The sequence below is a fragment of the Symphalangus syndactylus genome, chromosome 5, assembly GCF_028878055.3.
Source record: "Symphalangus syndactylus isolate Jambi chromosome 5, NHGRI_mSymSyn1-v2.1_pri, whole genome shotgun sequence".
Taxonomy (NCBI): domain Eukaryota; kingdom Metazoa; phylum Chordata; class Mammalia; order Primates; family Hylobatidae; genus Symphalangus; species Symphalangus syndactylus.
The window spans coordinates 62,678,392-62,697,421 of record NC_072427.2 but is presented as its reverse complement, the minus strand read 5'-3'; the positions used below and the strand labels follow the sequence as shown (position 1 = coordinate 62,697,421).

Below are 19,030 nucleotides of genomic sequence, written 5' to 3'. Positions count from 1 at the left end.
TTCCAATCCATAAGCATAGACTATTTTTTCATTTGTTTGTATCATCTCTGATTTCTTTCAGCTGTGGTTTGTAGTTCTCCTTGCAGAGATCTTTTACCTCTTTGATTAGATGTATTCTTAAGTACTTCATTTTTGTGTGTGTAGTTATTGTAAATGGGATTGTGTTCTTGATTTGACTGTCAGCTAGAGAAGTCCCAGGAGACTTTTTGGCAGTCTTAAGGGTTTGCTATATATAAAATCATATTATCTGCAAAGAGCGATAGTTTGATTGCTTCTTTTCTTATTTGGATGGCCTCTATTTCTTTTTCTTGCCTTATCACTCAGGTGAGGACTTTCAGTACTATGTTGAGTAGGAGTGGTAAGAGTGGGCATCCTTGTCTTGTTCTAGTTCTCCAGGGGAATAGTTCCAGTTTTTGCCCATTCATTATGATGTTGGCTGTGGGTTTGTCATAGATGGCTCTTACTATTTTGAGGTATGTTCCTTTTGTGCCTAGCCTGTTGAGGGGTTTTATTATGAAGGGACGTTGAATTTTATTGAAATCTTTCTTTGTGTCTATTGAGATGATCATATGGTTTTTGTTTTTGATTCTGTTTATGTGGTAAATTACATTTATTGATTTGTATATGTTGAACTAATCTTGCATCCCAGGAATAAAGCCTACTTGATTGTGGTGAATTAAATTTTTGAGGTGCTGCTGGATTCAGCTTCCTAGTATTTTGTGGAGGATTTTTGAGTCTATGTTTATCAGTGATATTGGCCTGAAGTTTACTTTTTTCATTGTGTCTCTGCCAGATTTTGGTATCAAGATGGTGCTGCCTTCACAGAATGAGTTAAGAAGGAGGCCTTCTTCCTCAATATTTTTGGAAGAGTTTTGGTAAGATTGGTATCAGTTATTTGTATGTCTGGTAGAATTTGGCTCTGAATCCTTCTGGTCCAGCTATTTTTTTGGCTGGTAGGGGTTTTTTTTTTTTTTTTTTGGCATTAATGATTCAATTTTGAAACTTCTTAATGATTTGCTCATGTTTTCACTTTTTTCTGTTCAATTTTGGGAGGTTGTGTTTTTTAGGAATTTATCCACATACTCTAGATTTTCTAATTTGTTTGCATGGAGGTATTCATAATAGACTGAGGATCTTCTGTATTTCTGTGGGATCAGTTGTAATCATCTTTTTTATTTCTGATTGAACTTATTTGACGTATTTGGATCTTCTATTTTTCTTTGTTAAAATCTAGCTAGTAGTTTTTCAATCTTGTTTATTATTTTGCAGAACCAAATGCTGGTTTTATTGATCTTTTGTATGAACTTCTGCATCTCAATTTTGTTCAGTTTTTTTTTTTATTTTTTGAAAAAGTCTTGTTATGTTGCCCAGGCTGGAGTGCAATAATGTGATCATGGCTTATTCGCTACAACCTCAACCTTCAAAGCTCAAGAGATCCTCCTGTCTCAGCCTCCCATGTAACTGGGACTGCTGGCATGTACCACCATACCCAGCTTTTTTTTTTTTTTAAGTTTTTATAAAGATGGGGTCTCACTTTGTTGCCCAGGCTGGTCTTGAACTCATGGGCTCGAGCAATCCACCTGCCTTGGCCTCCCCCAAATGCTGGGATTATAGGTATGAGCCACCATGCCTGGAAATTTTATTCAGTTCTCTGATTTTCATTATTTCTTTTCTCCTGCTAGCTTTAGGGTTGGATCTTTCTTTCTTTCTTTCTTTCTTTCTTTCTTTCTTTCTTTCTTTCTTTCTTTCTTTCTTTTTTGTTTCAGGCCTCTAGGTGTGATGTTAGATTGTTAACCTGAGATCTTTCTAAACTCTTGATGAAGGCATTTAGTGCTGTGAACTTTCCTCTTAACACTGCTTTAGCTGTGTCCCAAAGATTTTGGTGAGTTATGTCTCTGTTTTCATTAATTTCAAAGAATTGTTTTATTTCTGCCTTAATTTCATTATTTCCCTCAAGAGTTATTCAGGAGCATGTTGTTTAATTTCTATGGTTTCATGTAGTTTTGAGAGATCTTCTTGGTATTGATTTATATTTTTATTGCACTGTGGTCTGAGAGTATACTTGGTATGATTTTGATTTTTTTGAATTTATTGAGACTTGCTTCTGGCTAAGCATGTGGTTAATATTAGAATATATTGCATGTGTGGATGAGAAGAATGTATATTCTGTAGTTGTTGGGTGGTGTATTCTGTGGGTGTTTATTAGATCTAATTGATCAAGTGTTGAATTTAATTCCAGAATTTCTTTGTGAGTTTTCTGCCTTGATGATCAGTGTAATGCTATCAGTGAAGTGTTGAAGAAAAACTTGTTTTATGAATCTGGGTGTTCCAGTGTTGGATGCATATATATTTAGGATAGTTAAGTCTTCCTTTTCTTTTTTTTTTACAGGGACTCTTGCTCTGTCGCCAGGCTGGAGTGTGGTGGCGTGATCTTGGCTTACTGCAACCTCTGCCTCCCAGGTTCAAGCAATTCTCCTGCCTCAGCCTCCCAAGTAGCTGGGATGATAGGCTCATGCCACCATGCCCAGCTAATTTTTTGTATTTTTAGTAGAGACAGGTTTCACTATGTTGGCCAGGATGATCTCAATCTCTTGACCTCATGATCCACATGCCTTGGCCTTAGGATAGTTAAGTCTTCTTATTGAATCGAACCCTTTATCATTATGTAATGGCCTTCTTTGTCCTCTCTGATTATTGTTGGCATAAAGCCTGTTTTTTTTTCTGATATAAGAATAGTGGCTTCTACTTCTTTTATTCCTGTTTACAACATAGATTTTTCTCCATCCCTTTACTTTGAGCCTTTGGATGTCATTAGATGTGAGATGCATCTCTTAAAGATAACAGTCAATGCTTGTCTTTTAATCCAGCTTTCCACAATATTCCTTATAAGTGGGGCATTTAGACTATTTACATTCAGCATTAGTACTGATACGTGAGATTTTGATACTGTCATTTTCTTGTTAACTGGTTGTTTTGTAGGCTTGATTGTGTCATTGCTTTATATTGTCTGTGGTGTAAGTGCTTGAGTATGTTTTTGTAGTTGTGGGTTTCAATCTTTCATTTCCATGGCACTCCCTTATGGACCTATTGTAAGGCTGGTCTTGTGGTAATAAGTTTCCTTAGTGCTTGCCTGTCTGGGAAGGATTTTATTTCTCCTTCACTTACAAAGCTTCATTTGGTAGGCTATGAAATTCTTGCTAGGTATTTATTTTCTTTTAGAACACTGAAAATAGGCTCCCCAATCTCTTCTGATTCATAACGTTTCTGCTCAGAGGTCTGTTACTAACCTGATGGGATTCCCTTTGTAGGTGACCTGACCTTTCCTCTAGCTCCTTTTAAGAATTTTTTTCTTTTGCACTGACCTTGGTGAATCTGATAATTATGTGCCTTGAGGATGGCTGTTGGCTGTTTTGTATAGTATCTGACAGGGGTTCTCTGTATTTCTTGAATTTGTATGTACACTTCTCTAGCAAGACTGGGGACATTTTCATGGATTATATCCCCAAATATGTTTTCCAAGTTGCTTATTCTCTCTTCTCTCTCAGGAATGCCAATGAGTCATTAATTTTGTCTCTTTACATAATCCCATGTTTCTTGGAGGCTTCATTCATTAAAAAAATTTTTTGTTTGTATTTTTGTCCGGCTGAGCTGATTCAAAAAACAGGTCTTTGAGCTCTGAGATTCTTTCCTCAGTTTGGTGTGTTCTACTTTTAATGCTTCCAACTATATTATAAAATTCTCGAAGTGAATTCTTCAATTCCAGAAGTTCACTTTGGTTCTTTCTTAAAATGGCTATTTCATCTTTCAGCTCCTGGATTATTTTATTGGATTCCTTGGATTGGATTTCAACTTTCTCCTGGATCTTGATGAGCTTCCTTGTCTTCCAGATTCTGAATTCTGTGTCTGTCATTTCAATCTCATTAAGAACTGTTGTTGAGGGACTAGTTTGTTTGTTTGAAGGTAAAGTGACACTTTGCCTTTTTGAATTGCCAGAGTTCTTGTGCTGATTTGTTCTCATCTGAGAGGGCTGGTGTTCCTTTAACTGTGTGGCATGTTGAATATAGTCAGTTGGCTTCATTTCTGGGTGCTTTCAGAGGGCCAAGGCTCTTTACAGAATCTTTATTTGTAGTTATATTTTTGCCTTAGGTTTCACAGGTGCTGTATACTGGCAAAATACTTTTGGTGTTATAATTTGGGCTGTGATCCAGTAAGTGGTACTTAAGATTGGTGGCTGGCAGTTAGGCTCTGCCATGTGGTTCTTTGGTATTTTGGCACATCTGCAGTACTCTGTGGTGGGGTTGGGGGAGAGATAACCCCCTCACCAGATCCTCTCCCAGACCTTTGAGGAGCCTCCATCCAATCTCTGGTGCCCACCGGAGTTTCCGTCATTAGGTATTCTGGGCCACAGAGCTCCCTCCAACAGTGGTCGTGGCTGGCAGACCACTTCCTCAACTGGCCCAATGGAGGGAGGCACACCCACTCACCCACCAGCCCATGAACCCAGCTGTCTCACCCCTCTCATTGTTCTGTGAGTGGGGCTTCCCACTCTTGCTTGGGCACTGCCCAAGCCGCAATAATTGCCTAGCTAGGGGCAGCAGTGGGTGGAGTTGCCTGATCCATCATCTTGGTATTTCCTGGGGGAACACAGAGCTGTACCTGCCTGCAGAATTCAGACAAAGGTGGGGGTGCTGTGCTAGGAGACCCAACTAGCAAGGCTCACCTGGCTAGGAGCAGTGGGGGTGAGTGAAATCACCCAAACTGCCATCTGGGTGCTTCCTGGGGGAATATGGAGCTATGTCCACCCTCAGAGTTCAGGCACAGGCTGGTATACTGTGCTAGAAGTCCCAGCCAGCATGTCCCACCCAGCTATGAGCAGTGGTGATGTGTGGAGTCACCTGATCTGCCATCCAGATCTTTTCTGGGATTGGGCTGCACCTACCCACAGGGTTTAGGCAGAGGTGTGTCCACTGTGCTGGAAGCCCCAATTGTTGTGACCTGCTGGACTCTGAGCAGTGTGGAGGAGGATGGTTAGAGTCACCCAGTCCGCCATCCTGATGCTCCCCAGAGGAACACGGAGCTGTACCTGCCTGCAGAATTCAGGAAGGGGCAAATCTGCTGTGCTCAATTAATGATTTCTTATGCTTAAGTATTAATTAACATTCTAGACTACATATAGTGTTGCAACTATCTTCCTTAATTAAAAAGTGTAACTGTTCAGAGTCTTTGGGAATAGGAAGCAAGTTATGGAGAACATCTATGTAAGACTATAATTTTTAAATTTAGACAATATTTTCAGAATTCAAATTATATGGTAGTGCAATATTTTTTGTTCAGGAAATGCACAGTAGAACTCTAAATTCAGAGTTTATGTACTGTATCTCTTGGTAAAACACTGCTTTGTAATAAAACTTCAAAGAAAAAGATTTTCTCTCATTTCATAATGGATCCAGAAACTCTTTATATCAAAACATAAATCTTTTTGTGCAATTAAAGTGTTTGGACACATTAGATAGCTGTAACATTACATTTCGTAAGGTCAGTGATACCATCAATTCAATTAATTCTCTCAATTATCCTCTGCATTGTTCCAAAACTGTTCTCATCAGGGTGGCCAATGTGATGGTATCAACAAGCGGGGAGAAGCTGCCTGGCATCCTGGTGGATTTTGGTCAGTGTGATTTCTACACTATCAAAATATTTGTTGTGAAAGACCTGGAGTCTTGTTTTTAAAATGCCATGATTCTGTTTTAGTTTGCTTACTTTTGTAAATACAGTTGAGAAAGTGCAAATGTACCCCATTTATCAATATTTACTTTGTATATCTGTTTGCCTTGTGGCATATAGACTCTGATCTTTTCTGTAGTGCATATATTCAGATGAATTTTGTGAATTGTGTGTATTAGCCCACAATCCTTGAATGACTGAAGATGATATTATATTTTAATATAATATAATATTAAATAAAAATTACTTGGCATCTTTTTTTTTTTCCCCATGCAACTTTCTTAGGATTTGTGTCCTTCCCTTTGAATGCTTTGGACCACTTTTTAGGAAGGTTTTCTCTCTGGTAGCCTGTTAAACACTTATGCTTTATCAAATAAATATAGTTTTGAAACACAATAAATAAATGCATGTGAATATGTTTTAGGGCTTTAAAAAATAATCGATAAAGTGCTAGTTTCATGTTTCTACCTGTTCTAACAGTGCTTTTTGATTTACAAGAAACCTTCATGAAGTGCTCTATTTAAATTTGAGGAAAAGGAGAATTTGGAGAGGGTCCAGACAGAGTAATAAAAATCAGTAAGCCTAGATGCAAATACATTTTGGGAAAATGATAATGTGTGCCAAGATTTTAGTCAACCTGCCAAAAATTGCATTTTACAAAATACAGTGGTGTTATTCACGCATTTTTCGCACTGTGAATGCTAATGAATAATTCCCAGTGGTTGTAGAGGGGACTGATCCAATGCTTAATGTAGATGTGGTTTAAGATTTTCTCTTAAAATTGGGCTCCATGGGTACCTAATTCTTACTATTCTATGTTATGGTAATGAACCTAAAGAGAAGAGAAAATGTAGGAAAAAATGTTTTTAATCCTAGGCCCTGGTTGTAGAAAATTTTTCATTAACTGATCCATTTCAGGTTTGCTAAAAGAACAACTGGAAGAAAAGTAAGTTTTCCTCCTAGCAATCTTGAGTTAATATAACACTCATATCCTGATTTTACCATCTTGGTTTTTCTCAAATTCAATCTTTTTTTGTAAAAGACTGGAAGATGGATTCAGCCAACTATTCTGAGGCAGAATTCACCGTGGAAAGAATCTAGACTTTGCTGTTCAGTTGAATTGGCTACTGATCATACCTCTGTCACCTGTTAGCTCTGTAACTTGTGCTAGTTGTATAAATGAGAGTAGTAATTGGTATCTAGCTTTTAGAGTTCTTGTGATGATTAAAGAAAATTTTTTTAAAAAAGCACTGGTTCATAATAGGTACTCAAGAAATGTAAACCCTCTTCTTAAAAGCAATTATGGTACAGTTCAACCTGACTAGGAAATTGAAATCTGGTCATACATTTAGAAGAAATGAGTTTTCAGGTAAATATATTTAAGTGATAAAATGGAGAATTTTAGGGAGGGAATCATTTGTTATACTAAAAACAGACACATTTGAAATATTTCAAATGCCCATTGAACAAATAAAAGGCAACTCTACTCTTACTGCATCTGCCTGTCTGAATTCTTGGTTAATCATATTTAATTAAAACATTTAAACCTGTTCCTTAGAAATACATTCCTAAAACTAAAAAGAAGGCACTGGTATCAGAGTAGGTAAAGTATATAGATGTAATGGACAATTATTGTCTAAATCACAAAAGTAGGTAGATCTGTTGATATAAAAGATTTATCTTGCATTCTTTAAGTTAGACTTCATGGGGTTTATTATTATTATTATTGAGACAGAGTCTCACTCTGTCACCAGGCTGGAGTGCAGTGGCATGATCTCTGCTCACTGCAACCTCCACCTCCCGAGTTCAAGCGATTCTCCTGCCTCAGCCTCCTGAGTAGCTGGGACTACAGGTGTGCGCCACCATGCCCAGCTAATTTTTGTATTTTTAGTAGAGACGGGGTTTCACCGTGTTGGCCAGGATGGTCTCGATCTCTTGACCTCATGATCCACCTGCCTCAACCTTCCAAAGTGCTGGGATTACAGGCATGAGCCACCACACCCAGAAAGTTAGACTTTTAAAGTAGGTTCATATTTAGAGTTACTGGATAAAATATAAGACGTCCAGTTAAATTTGAATTTTGGATAAACAATGAATATTTTCTCAGTATAAGCATGGGGCATACTTAGACTAAATTATTATTTGTTATTTATTTGAAATTCAAATTTAACTGGATGTTCTATATTTGTTTGCTAAGTTTGGCAACCCAACTCATATTTTCAACTCTTATTTATACATGTTATGATTATGTTATGAATTATCCTACAATAAAACCGGCTCTCTTTGCTTATAGTTGAGCTCAGCAATTTTTTACGTATCATTTCTGACTTATTTCTTGAGACATTTTTTCTTTATATGTAAAAGAGATGGTGAAGTTAAAATTCTAGGAGAAAACTGAAGCTAACTACTCTATGAGAAACAGCTCTACAAACTGCATAATGGATTTCAAGTTGCATTCACATTGCTCTATTTTAATAAGTACGAGCAAAAGATCTCTAAAAGCAGAAGATAGCTGATATCATCACATTCTACTACATGGCATTACAAAGGAGAGAGAAGGAACAATCAATTCAGAAGTTATGAAAGGCTCTCCCTTGGTAAGCTGCATATACGGTGTGGGAAGGCTCCCGCGTATGTGGCAGTATAATGAAGCTACAAGAGGGAGAGACTATTCTTTCAGTTTTATTCATATCATGCACAAGAATTTTGAATTCATTTTTTTGTAGGGTAAGCACCTTAAATCACCCATATAACATCAGCTTTATTGTTCAGTGTTATAGAACAGAAGAAATAGGAAAGGGTTTGAAGAATTAAACGAATATACAGAAAACTTGTTTGTACACGTGCCTTCTGTTTTAGCAGTAAATCACTAACTTTTTAGACCTAAAACTGCTTGCTAACACTTAGTTCCAGGGGGAAAAATGAGAGCAAAAGAAAATTTCCCCCAGATTGGAACAGAAAATAATGTTGAAGCAAATAGAACTCTATATACTTCTGACAGTTCAAATGATACATAAGTACACAGGCTGACAAGGGCTGTGTTGTCCCTGCAGTTCGCTTCGCTCAACTCTGCATGGTTCTGTAGGACAATGAAATTCAATGCACTTAGAATTAAAAAAAAAAAAAAAAAAAAAAGAAGGAGAAAAAGAAAAAAGTGAGCTCAGATTCTTTTAAAAGCATTTCTATGAGAAAACGGATCATTTACATGCCAAAAGCACTTTTAATGTGACATATTTAGCACATGTATTATTTAGAACGAAAGCTGCTTGAACTTCGTGAATTTTAAAGTCTATAAAATGGCACCCCACTGAGCAGAAAGGTAGCTGTTCTCTGTTATGTGATTATTTTGAATAATAGACTTGTACGTAACTTTTTACGAAATTAAAGGTATGACATTTACTTTCGTTTAGCCCCATAAATTGCACTTTAGAATATAAAGAATGGGCTGATGTATGAATTTGTTGTTTCTTCAAGCAGTTTAACTGATTTTTAAAGAACAGTTTTGTGTTTCATCTATTGAGTAACACATCAAACAGTTGTCTTAGTAGACTTAATGAGACTCCTGTATCACTTAACTCTTCCAAGAAATGTTCAAGGACCTGTAAAACGAGAGAGGCGGACCCTAGGTTTGTTTTGTTTTCTGCTTTCACTGAAGCCCAAATCCGAGTTAAGGAGTACCAACTCAGCTCCAGGTGTAGTTGGGTGCTGAAGGGAGCATGGCTTCTCATTAGCCATTGCATGGTGGGACAATGGTATATAACTCCAATTCTTTTGGAGAAGAAAATTGGAATTGCAAATCTTAAATGATTTTGGACGTACTCTCCAGACATCCAATTTTACAAGATGACCCTTTCATCAGAGCCTACTGTTTGACTTCAAGGGAGCACTGAGAAAATACTTGTTTCTTTGAGTATGACTGAGGACAGAATAACCAGATCTTGAAAAACGAATAGGGATCTGTTGAAAAAGGTCTGCGTTCTTGGCTCTTCCTCATTTATGATAATTTTGCTTTGGATGCAGAGATATTGATGAATTAAATTGAATACACACATGTATGCACACAGAAACACACATATTGGCCTGAATCTCTATGATGCGGCTGGCCAGAACTCTATGAAGAAGTGACTCTCCAGGTAGAATCCTCAGAAATGGCTTAAGGTACAGATAAATTCAGGACTGTGCATATGTTTACCAAAGAGAGTCCAGTATGCATCGGACCTCTGTGAATTTAAAGTGAATTAAGATTAGCTAGGTGGTGTTAGGGTGAATGTGTGGTGTTTGTATGCAGACCATTTAGAGATTTCCATTTTTAAACATCTCTCTTCCCCACTTCCTTCACCCCCTCCCGAGATTTCAATGATAGTGTTTAAATTTGCTTCAGGCTTTAAACTTGGCATTCAGAAAATCAGCTCAGCAACTCTTGAGTAATTTTTCTGGGTTTACAGAAAGTCTGTCGTTCCCTTTAAAGATAGAGACAGTTGATTGAGAAACAAAGTGCTGTTTCACAGATTTGCTGCGAGTCCGCATAGCTCTACAAACAGGGTGTTTGTTTCTTTAAGGAAATATTGCTTTGGCTAATCCTGACAAGGTGTTTTTCTCTCTCTCTTTTTGTTTTTTGATTTTCTGAATTAAAAGAAGCAAGATTTTGAGTATTAATAAAATTAGCCCTTATAAAAAGGAAGATTATTGCTATTTGTATACCCTTGTCTATATTGCTATTACAACAGCTTTGTTCAGAGAGAGATGGAACTAAAAGTGGATCTGCAGCCCAAAAGGTGCAATTATGGTCATTGAAGCCAATAGCATAATTATGTATATAGCGTATATATTTATCAGATATGTGCAGCCATTTTGAACTCTTTATGTATTATCATTACCACTTTGCAGCTTTCTTGAAACAATTTTGAACATCATCTAAGCAAAAATCACTGAGAAGGTTAAATGCTAAAAACATACTTTTAAATTACGTTGAGGTTATGGCGTAAAGCCAAGAAAATCACAGAATTTTTGTCCTACCTCTGTTCTCTATTTCCTTGAGATTAATTAACATCAGAAATTTAATTAATTCTTTTTGTAGTCAGCAATCTTTTGTTCTTATTTTGAGGAATATGATTCAAGAAGATACTCAGAAGGACTTAAACGAAAACTGTTTCAAACTCTACTAGGAATTTAAGTTTACTTCTTTATTTATGTGCAGTATTAATTTCCATTTCCAGAATAAACACCTCTCCACCTGGGATAGTGACAACTTTTCATTTTTAAACCAAAAATTTTGCATTCTTTGAAGTCTAGTTTATTTCACACCTTTCCAGGGCTCTCTTTAATGCAAGCAGGCAGGATCCCTAATCTTCCCATCTTGCTGCAATCCAACAGTTACTAATATTCACATGTATGTGTTGGTGAAAAGGAGCGTTTCTCTTAGCAAGCATGAGGCAAGGTTTTAATTTGTAGCTGATAATTTGCTACTGGAAGCTTACCCTGATTAGTCTTCTTACTGCACCAACAGTTTTTGAGGTGGTGTGAATTACCTGCTGTGTATGTTTTTACCACTCACTCAGGGATGAAAATGAATTACAGCCTAGCCCTCAATTAAAGCTTGAAATAAGAAAACCTCAAACTTCTTTTATGTCCTCACTTCTAAAGAACAGAATTAGTTGTTTCTGATATCATTGGAATTGTAATTCACACTCTTAGAAATCCTGCAATGGATCTTTCAGCTCCACTCAAACAAGCACATCTCAGCTGTTACCCAATTACATTGCCTTTGCTCCAAGTCAAATCATCATCCAACAGCTGAGAATTGAAACAAACTCCATTTGTGAAAATGAACCATAGGTTTATTGATAATGCAGAATGTTTTAAAGTGTTAATTCTCTTCATCCTACAGAAATTAATATGTTATTTTGGGTCTTATTAATTGTGAAATCTAGGAAACTGAGTCATAGACTTTGATTTAATTTGTCATTGATGTAGTCTAATTTTCAGCAGTGCTGAAAAGAAATAAACTAATGGAAACCTTGAATAAATATTTTTGACACACTGTTGTTAAATCTTTTGAGAAAATGCCCATCACTTTAAACCAGTATGTTACAAGTCTATAAAAGCTCACATTGTATTGCTCTTGAGATTGTCGGGTAATCTCGCCATCTCAAAAGGGAGCACAGAGGCAGTCAAATAGTCTATGTGTTTATTCATTGGTTCGTGTTTTTATTGGGCACCTATTGTATGTTTCATTTGCTCATGCTGCAGGAAATAGAGAGCTCGTGAGTCCTAAAGCACTTTTATTTCACATAGGAAAACAGTTTATTCCATTCACTCTCAGGAAGAAAGGATCCGGTGAGGGGATCGTACTCATGGCTTGTCACATATCCCAAGTCTGTCTCTGTTCTACAAACCTCTTAGTTTTCTATGGAAAAGAAGGGGGATACCTGAGTGTCTTATGCAGAACAGCATAGTAAGTGTCAAGGAGAAGGAAAAGCAAGCAGGGACTGAAGTTATAGTGTGGTCTTCAGCTCTGATGAGTAGAAAGACTAAGGCCAGTTGGAGGGTACAGCCTTGTTCAATTAAAGAAAACTTTTTTTCTTGATGTGGCTGAGGAAATAGATACTCTATTTGAATTGTGAGAGAGGAAGCAAAGGGCTGCTCAGCTTGGAGTGGATCGCATATAGGGCTGTGTGGGAACGAGAGGAATAAACAGAGGAGACAGAGCTGGACACTTCCAATCAGATGATAAACTCCTTAATAATAGAAGTCTGTGTGTGTGTGTGTTTGTGTGTGTGTGTGTGTGTGTGTATGTGTGTGTGTTTTCCATAACAGCTAGTTCAGGACTGGATTCACAATTGGTATCAGTTTGGATTTCCTAATTAGCAATTCATGTTCCAAGGTTAGAACTCAAGTTTATAAAGTCAAAGGAAGGGCAGTGATATGCTGGATACATTATATTCAGCAGAGTTTACCTTACTCTTGATATTAACAGACTTATATCAAATTTACCAATGAATTTTCATTATATTTTCCTCCGCTTTGAAGTCATAAATTTACTAGTTATAATTCTATTCTGTAGCATCACAGGAAACATGATGTGTGTAGCTCTGCATGTTCACCTTCCTGGAAGGAGGAAAATCACCATTTAGTTCTTCCTACCTTCATTGCTATCAAATGATAAAAATTGTTGATAAGTAGCTAAATATTATGCAATATAACAATGTTCTTAGAACTCTTTTTTCTTAGAAATAAAGAAGTAGACATTCAAATAGATTATAAGTGGCAAATAAATGAGCTTAAAAGAGGGCTGTCTCTGATGTAGGAAATGCTTTTTTTTTTTTCTGGGCTTAGCCTTTTTAGAGGTCGGTATATTGTTGGTTGTTCATACTGTTTATGTCAAGCTTTAATCTTTTATTTAAGAGAACCTACTTTTGGGTTTCATTTGGCTTAATATGATGGTGAGGGTTTTAAAAAATTATGTCTTCTCAGACATGTAAGAGTTGCATCTTTTTAAATGTGAAGTTAATACCTAAACAGTCATTCAGGGTTAGTCTGAAATTTAAATTGGGCCATTGTATTATTGATTTTTATTACATGCGCATTGGATAGTAGTTCAAATAAGAGTTGAAATAAAAACCTGTCTGGCTATGTGTTAGGTGAGAGATAGGCAGGTTCATTAACTCAATTATCTCTATTGGGACAGTAACCTGAGAACAAACTTAGGAGTGAGTAGAAGCAGGAGCAAGGCGTAGATAAGAACGAAGTCATTTCACTGGGCGACCTGGAATGAGGGTTTCCTTGCCTGTCTCTCTTTTCACTTTCCTCTGTCCCTCATTTACTACTTCGCTGTCTTACTTCTTTCTTCTTTTCTTCTATCTCTCTTACTTTTTCTCTAGCAGGTTCATTATCATATATTGGTTGTGTACTGTTATAGATTATTTTCCTCTGGTCTAAGGGTTGGGTAAAATAACTGGAATCTTTTATGTATTTATTTATTTATTTATTTATTTTTTTTTTTTTTTTTTTTTTGAGACGGAGTCTCGCTCTGTCGCCCAGGCTGGAGTGCAGTGGCACAATCTCGGCTCACTGCAAGCTCCGCCTCCCGGGTTCACGCCATTCTCCTGCCTCAGCCTCCGAGTAGCTGGGACTACACGCGCCCGCCACCACGCCCGGCTAATTTTTTTTTGTATTTTTAGTAGAGACGGGGTTTCACCGTGGTCTCGATCTCCTGACCTCGTGATCCGCCCGCCTCGGCCTCCCAAAGTGCTGGGATTACAGGCGTGAGCCACCGCGCCCGGCCTGTACTTATTATCTTAGATATGTGATTGAGTTAAGAATGACAAAAGAAATCCATACAGCCCGAAAACTGGCATCTTGCACTTATGAAAACTTGGACAGCATTTTTCTAAAGACGGATGAATTTAAGGTTATAGAGTACCTCCTGCAGGAGATTCCTGAATGAAACTGGAACTGAATGAGAATTGTAAGCAACCCACCATGGTGTGCTACTTACTGGATCCTTTCAGAGCATCTGCTGACCTCATGTTAGTGAACTATTCATCGTCTCACTCCACTATGCCTCCTGCCCCACATCCACAACACATAAAGCATGTTATTTTTGGTCCTATTAATTGTGAAATCTAGGAAACTGAGTCATAGACTTTGATTTAATTTGTCATTGATGCAGTCTAATTTTTAGCAGTGCTGGAAAGAGATAGACTAATGGAAACTTTGAATAAATATTTTTAACACACCATTGTTAGATCTTCTGAGATAATGTCCATAACTTTAAACCAGTATGTTACAAGTCTAAAATTTGGGAGTTTATCAATTACATAGAAATGAGAAATTATGAAATATGATATTGATATATCAGGCTGGTTCTTTTTGCAGCCAGCTGGATCATATAATTATAGCAGAATTACCAACTTGTTCAAACTCTGGTTTTTTTTTCTCATATGCCAGATAAACATCCTAAATAGTCTGGAGGAACTAATGCTGAGTAGTGAGATACAAATCACTGAAGGAAACTTTTAACTGCTAATATTTCAAAGTTTTTCTTTGGAAAAACATGGAAATGTGAATGATTTCTGATCTGTGTAATACTTAAGTGCATTTTGCTTGCCTTTCAGGCAATTTATTCTACTTAGCACAAGATAGTATATATTATCATAAATTAAGATGATTTCAGAAAGATGGAAAACTAGTTCAAAAAAGCAATTCTTTAAAAGTTCACACGCAATTCTAGAGCATTTAGAAAGAGGACTTTGGAGATTTAAGAGTAACAAGCTTTGTGTTAGTAGTGGTATAAGCCTGGCCCTGTTTACAAGTAAATCAATAACAAAATCAGCCTATTACCACATCTACAGTTTTAATAGATAATTGCACTATGGGACTTGTCTTTTTAAAAAGAAAATCTTGAGTTTGTAGCTTAACTTTTGAAATTTGTACTAAAATAAATGCATCTATGAAATCTACAAACTTCATTGTATTGTTGAGTAGAATATGTGGAATGTGAGAAGATGTGGTATTCAAAACAGATCATACTCGAAAAGAGTTGCAGACCTGATTTTCCTATGAAATAATGAAATTGTATTCCTTCACAGCCACACATACACAAAAGAACCTGAAAATATTGGTAAGACTATGCATATTAAACTTAATCAGTACATGAGAAGAAGCTTTCAAAAGAAGCAATGTGAATACTAAAGAATCTGTGGAAAATGCCACATTTTGAAATGAGCCCTGACTCTGAGGGGGTAAATATCTGGGTTGCAGAATTTTTCTCAGCTATTTACAAACCTAATGATCTTCAGCTTGTCTTACAAATTCACTTTCTCATCCTTAAAGAGATAATAATGTTTTTCCTATCTCTGTGTTTGAGGTGCAAAATAAGAAATGTGGAAGAACTTTGTAAGGTGTAAACCATTATTCAGATGTGAGGCAGTATTATATTCTGTTCATGTATAAGAATTAACCTTGTTGATGCTGAGTTGGGTCACGTCTATTTTTTAATTTTTAAATTTTTTTCCCACTTTTAATTTTTAATATGGACTCTAGGTCTATTTCAGTGTCATGGGTTATTTTATGTAAAACTAAACATCAAATTTGCTGTTGTAATGTTGGTGAATAATTAACTCAACCATCTAATTATCGAACACATTTCTTAGTGCTTATTCTATACAAGCACTGTATTCATGTGGTACAAAAATAATCCAACACAAATATTGTCCTCATGAAGGTCACAGTTAAGTAGGAGACACAAACATGTCATTGTTGGGTCTGGGGTTTGGTTTTAGCTTACCTGCAGGCTAATAACATAGTCTATTACTGTTTCATGGATGCTGGCAGAACACATAGATTTCTGAGTCGGAGATGAAGGATTATATTATTCCCAGCACAGGAAGTGGCATCATGTTTGTATTAGTTCCATTTGCCCGCTGAGTCTCAGCTGGGTGACACAGAATGAAAAGGTGGATATTACACATATAACAGGCAGAGGGCATGTTTTGTGTTGCAGTTGCAGAACATTGAGCTTGGGAGACCCACTTTTCAAACAGTAAATAAGCAGACCTGCTCTTCATCCTGGAGGGAGAGAGTATTTCATCCCTCTAAGATTGCTTTCTACAAATATAGCCCTGAGAAATGGCCCCAGGGCCCCAGGCGTCAGAGCCTTGCATTCCTGGCCTAGCAATATGAGTAGGAAAATGTGTACAACTATTATACATCAATGAAAAATGAAAGATGTATAGGAGCACTCCATCAGTTCTATCTCCCCATTGTTATAAGGTAGAAATCGACAAGTGATGAGGCTTATTTGAAATTTAAATATAAGAGATTTTAGACTATTCCATGGTAAACACAAAATCAACTGCTTTCTTGTTTAATTTCTTTTTTATTGTTAACTATTTGTTGAGCACTTACTGGTGTGTGTGTCTCACTGTGGAACATCATGGTGATAAGAGGATTTTAATCCTCAGGTGCCCAGTGAAGTTTCTGTCATTTCTGTCTTTGGACTCAATGAGATTCGTCACTTGGCACTTGTGTTGGTTCTTAAGAGCACTTCTTGAGGGCTACCATTGACCATTTTCTACCATAAAACACCAATTTTATGACAACCATTTCAATATGAGATATTAGAATCAGTGTCCCTACTGAAGGTATTTCTGGATTTCTCCATGGGTTTATATTAGGAAAAGTCACATTTAATGTTCATCTCATTTTCTTACCTGTATTAATTGCTTTATGTTAAAAGAAGTAGCATGGTGGGTTGATGCTTCTTATGGCCAAGCAGAGATTCAAATTCGATTCTTTCTCCCGAGGTGGGGCTCATTCCATTACTGCCCACTGCACCCTGGGAACCAGAGGACATGAGAGGTGGAGGACAGAGCTTCTTTGCCTTTTCATGACGAGAGTATAAAATAAACTGTAATATGCTCCTCAAATAAAGGTTAAACATAAATGAATAGCTCAGTTTGCCACATTTGAAATTTTTTTTCTTGGAAGTCTTCATTGCTATAAAGGTGTAGTCTGCACCATTATCTGAGGTTTTGCTTTTCAGTTCCCTGCAGTCAACTGAGGTCCAAAAATGTTGAATGAAAAATTCCAGAAATAAGCAATTAATAAATATAAAATTGTGCAGCATTCTGAGTAACACAATGAAATCTCATGCTGTCCTGCCCAGGATGCAGATCCTCCCTTTGTCCAGTGTACCTGTGCCATACCGACTCCTGCCTGTTTGTCACTTAGTAGCTGTCTCCATTATCAGATCAACTGTCTTGGTATTGCAGTGCTTGTGTTCAACTAACCTATATTTTACTAAATAACGTCCTCAGAGCACATGAATACTGTACCTAATTTATAAATTAAACTTTGTCATAGGTATGCATGAACAGGAAAAAACATAATATATATAGGGTTTGGTAGTTTCAGGCATCCACTGGGGTTCTTGGAATGTATCTCTCATGGATAAGGTGGAATTACTATATAAGGAACACATTTGATCCCTCAAATACGAGTGAGTTAATGACTAAGAGAAGTTAATTTTTAGAATTTGAGAGGGACCTCCCACTTGGCTGTTTGAGAATTTGATGAAGATATTGCCCTGAACCAGCTGACAAAATACAAAAAAATTTAGTGAGAGAGGAAGAGAGATTTGCTATTAAGTCAAAATACAGAGTACTGTACAGGAAAATCTTCCCTGGGAGACAACATTCTCTTCAAAAGAAAAGTGAGTTTGTTTTGGCAGGGGGCCTTGGAATTCTAGTTTGCAATTTAAATCTTAGCTAAAAATTGCATTTTTGAGGCAGGTGCTTGTCTGGCACAGGTGGTTAGTGTAGCAATCACTATCGACAGAAAAATATTATGATGAGGTGTGGAGACACCAACCTAATGAAATAAAATGAAAAGGAGGAAAAAAAATTGCCTCTCTCTTTTTTCCTCCCTCACATACTCCTCCAAATAATTGTAATTTAATGTTCTATTCAGAAAAACATATTTATAACAGGGCAGCGCAATATTAATCTTAAAGTCAGAAAAATAACTTGTCATTTATTTAACCCAAGCCTGATGGGAGGTTAGATTCACTACTGAAAGTCTGTTACAAATAGCTGGGACATTCTAAGGTCACCAAATGATGGCTGTCATTTTCTTATTCAGTCCAATGATGAAAGAGCTTTTAAATGTTTGGACATTCAATCTGTGTAGTGCCACGACCTGGACATACCCTTTTACTAAACACTAGCCCACTAAATCCTCTTAGAATGTTGTTTACCTCCAGATAAATCAAACCTGACAATGTAGGTTAACTTCACTGATTCATTTTTCAGCCACAAATGATTAATAATTTTTACAGAATAAAAGCTACAGACTTCTTATTATACGGTGGACTACAGGGAGTGATATAATTCTTGAATGTCATGTGAAATGCGAAGCCATTTTTTCTGGAACTGATGTTCCCAGTTCTCTACTAAGCATAGTAGCTACCTTTCCTCCACTGGAGGATCATCCAGCAGGAATGACCTTATCAATTACTGTAAGTCAGCATCTTTCCCCCAGAGTTTGAGCAAGCTGTTCTCTGCAATTTGTGCCGGTAGCCCAGGACTAAATTCCGAATCCATTTCCAAAAGCCTAAGCATGTCACGTGCTGTAGCAATGAAAGACATGTTGCTGCAGTAAGCAAAGACAAGGCTCTGTGAGGAGAGCTTTGCTGGCTGACCAGAAACCCCACACGATGAAGAAAGGCCAAGACACAAAGAAGCAAAGTGAGCAGAGGAGGGAAAAAGGGCTCCTACTCTCTTGAGCCCAAGGTATTTTAAAGATA

General features: G+C 37.0%; 1 long non-coding RNA gene across 1 annotated transcript in view; it reads left to right on the top strand.

Moving 5' to 3' along the window:
- Positions 1-15,189, top strand: part of LOC134736797 (uncharacterized) — a 30,029-nt gene extending 14,840 nt beyond the window's left edge. Inside the window, exons 2-3 of the long non-coding RNA XR_010121080.1 lie at positions 794-875; positions 14,026-15,189. This is a non-coding gene — a long non-coding RNA (uncharacterized lncRNA). The remainder of the gene's footprint in view (positions 1-793; positions 876-14,025) is intronic.
- Positions 15,190-19,030: the final 3,841 nt, after the last annotated feature.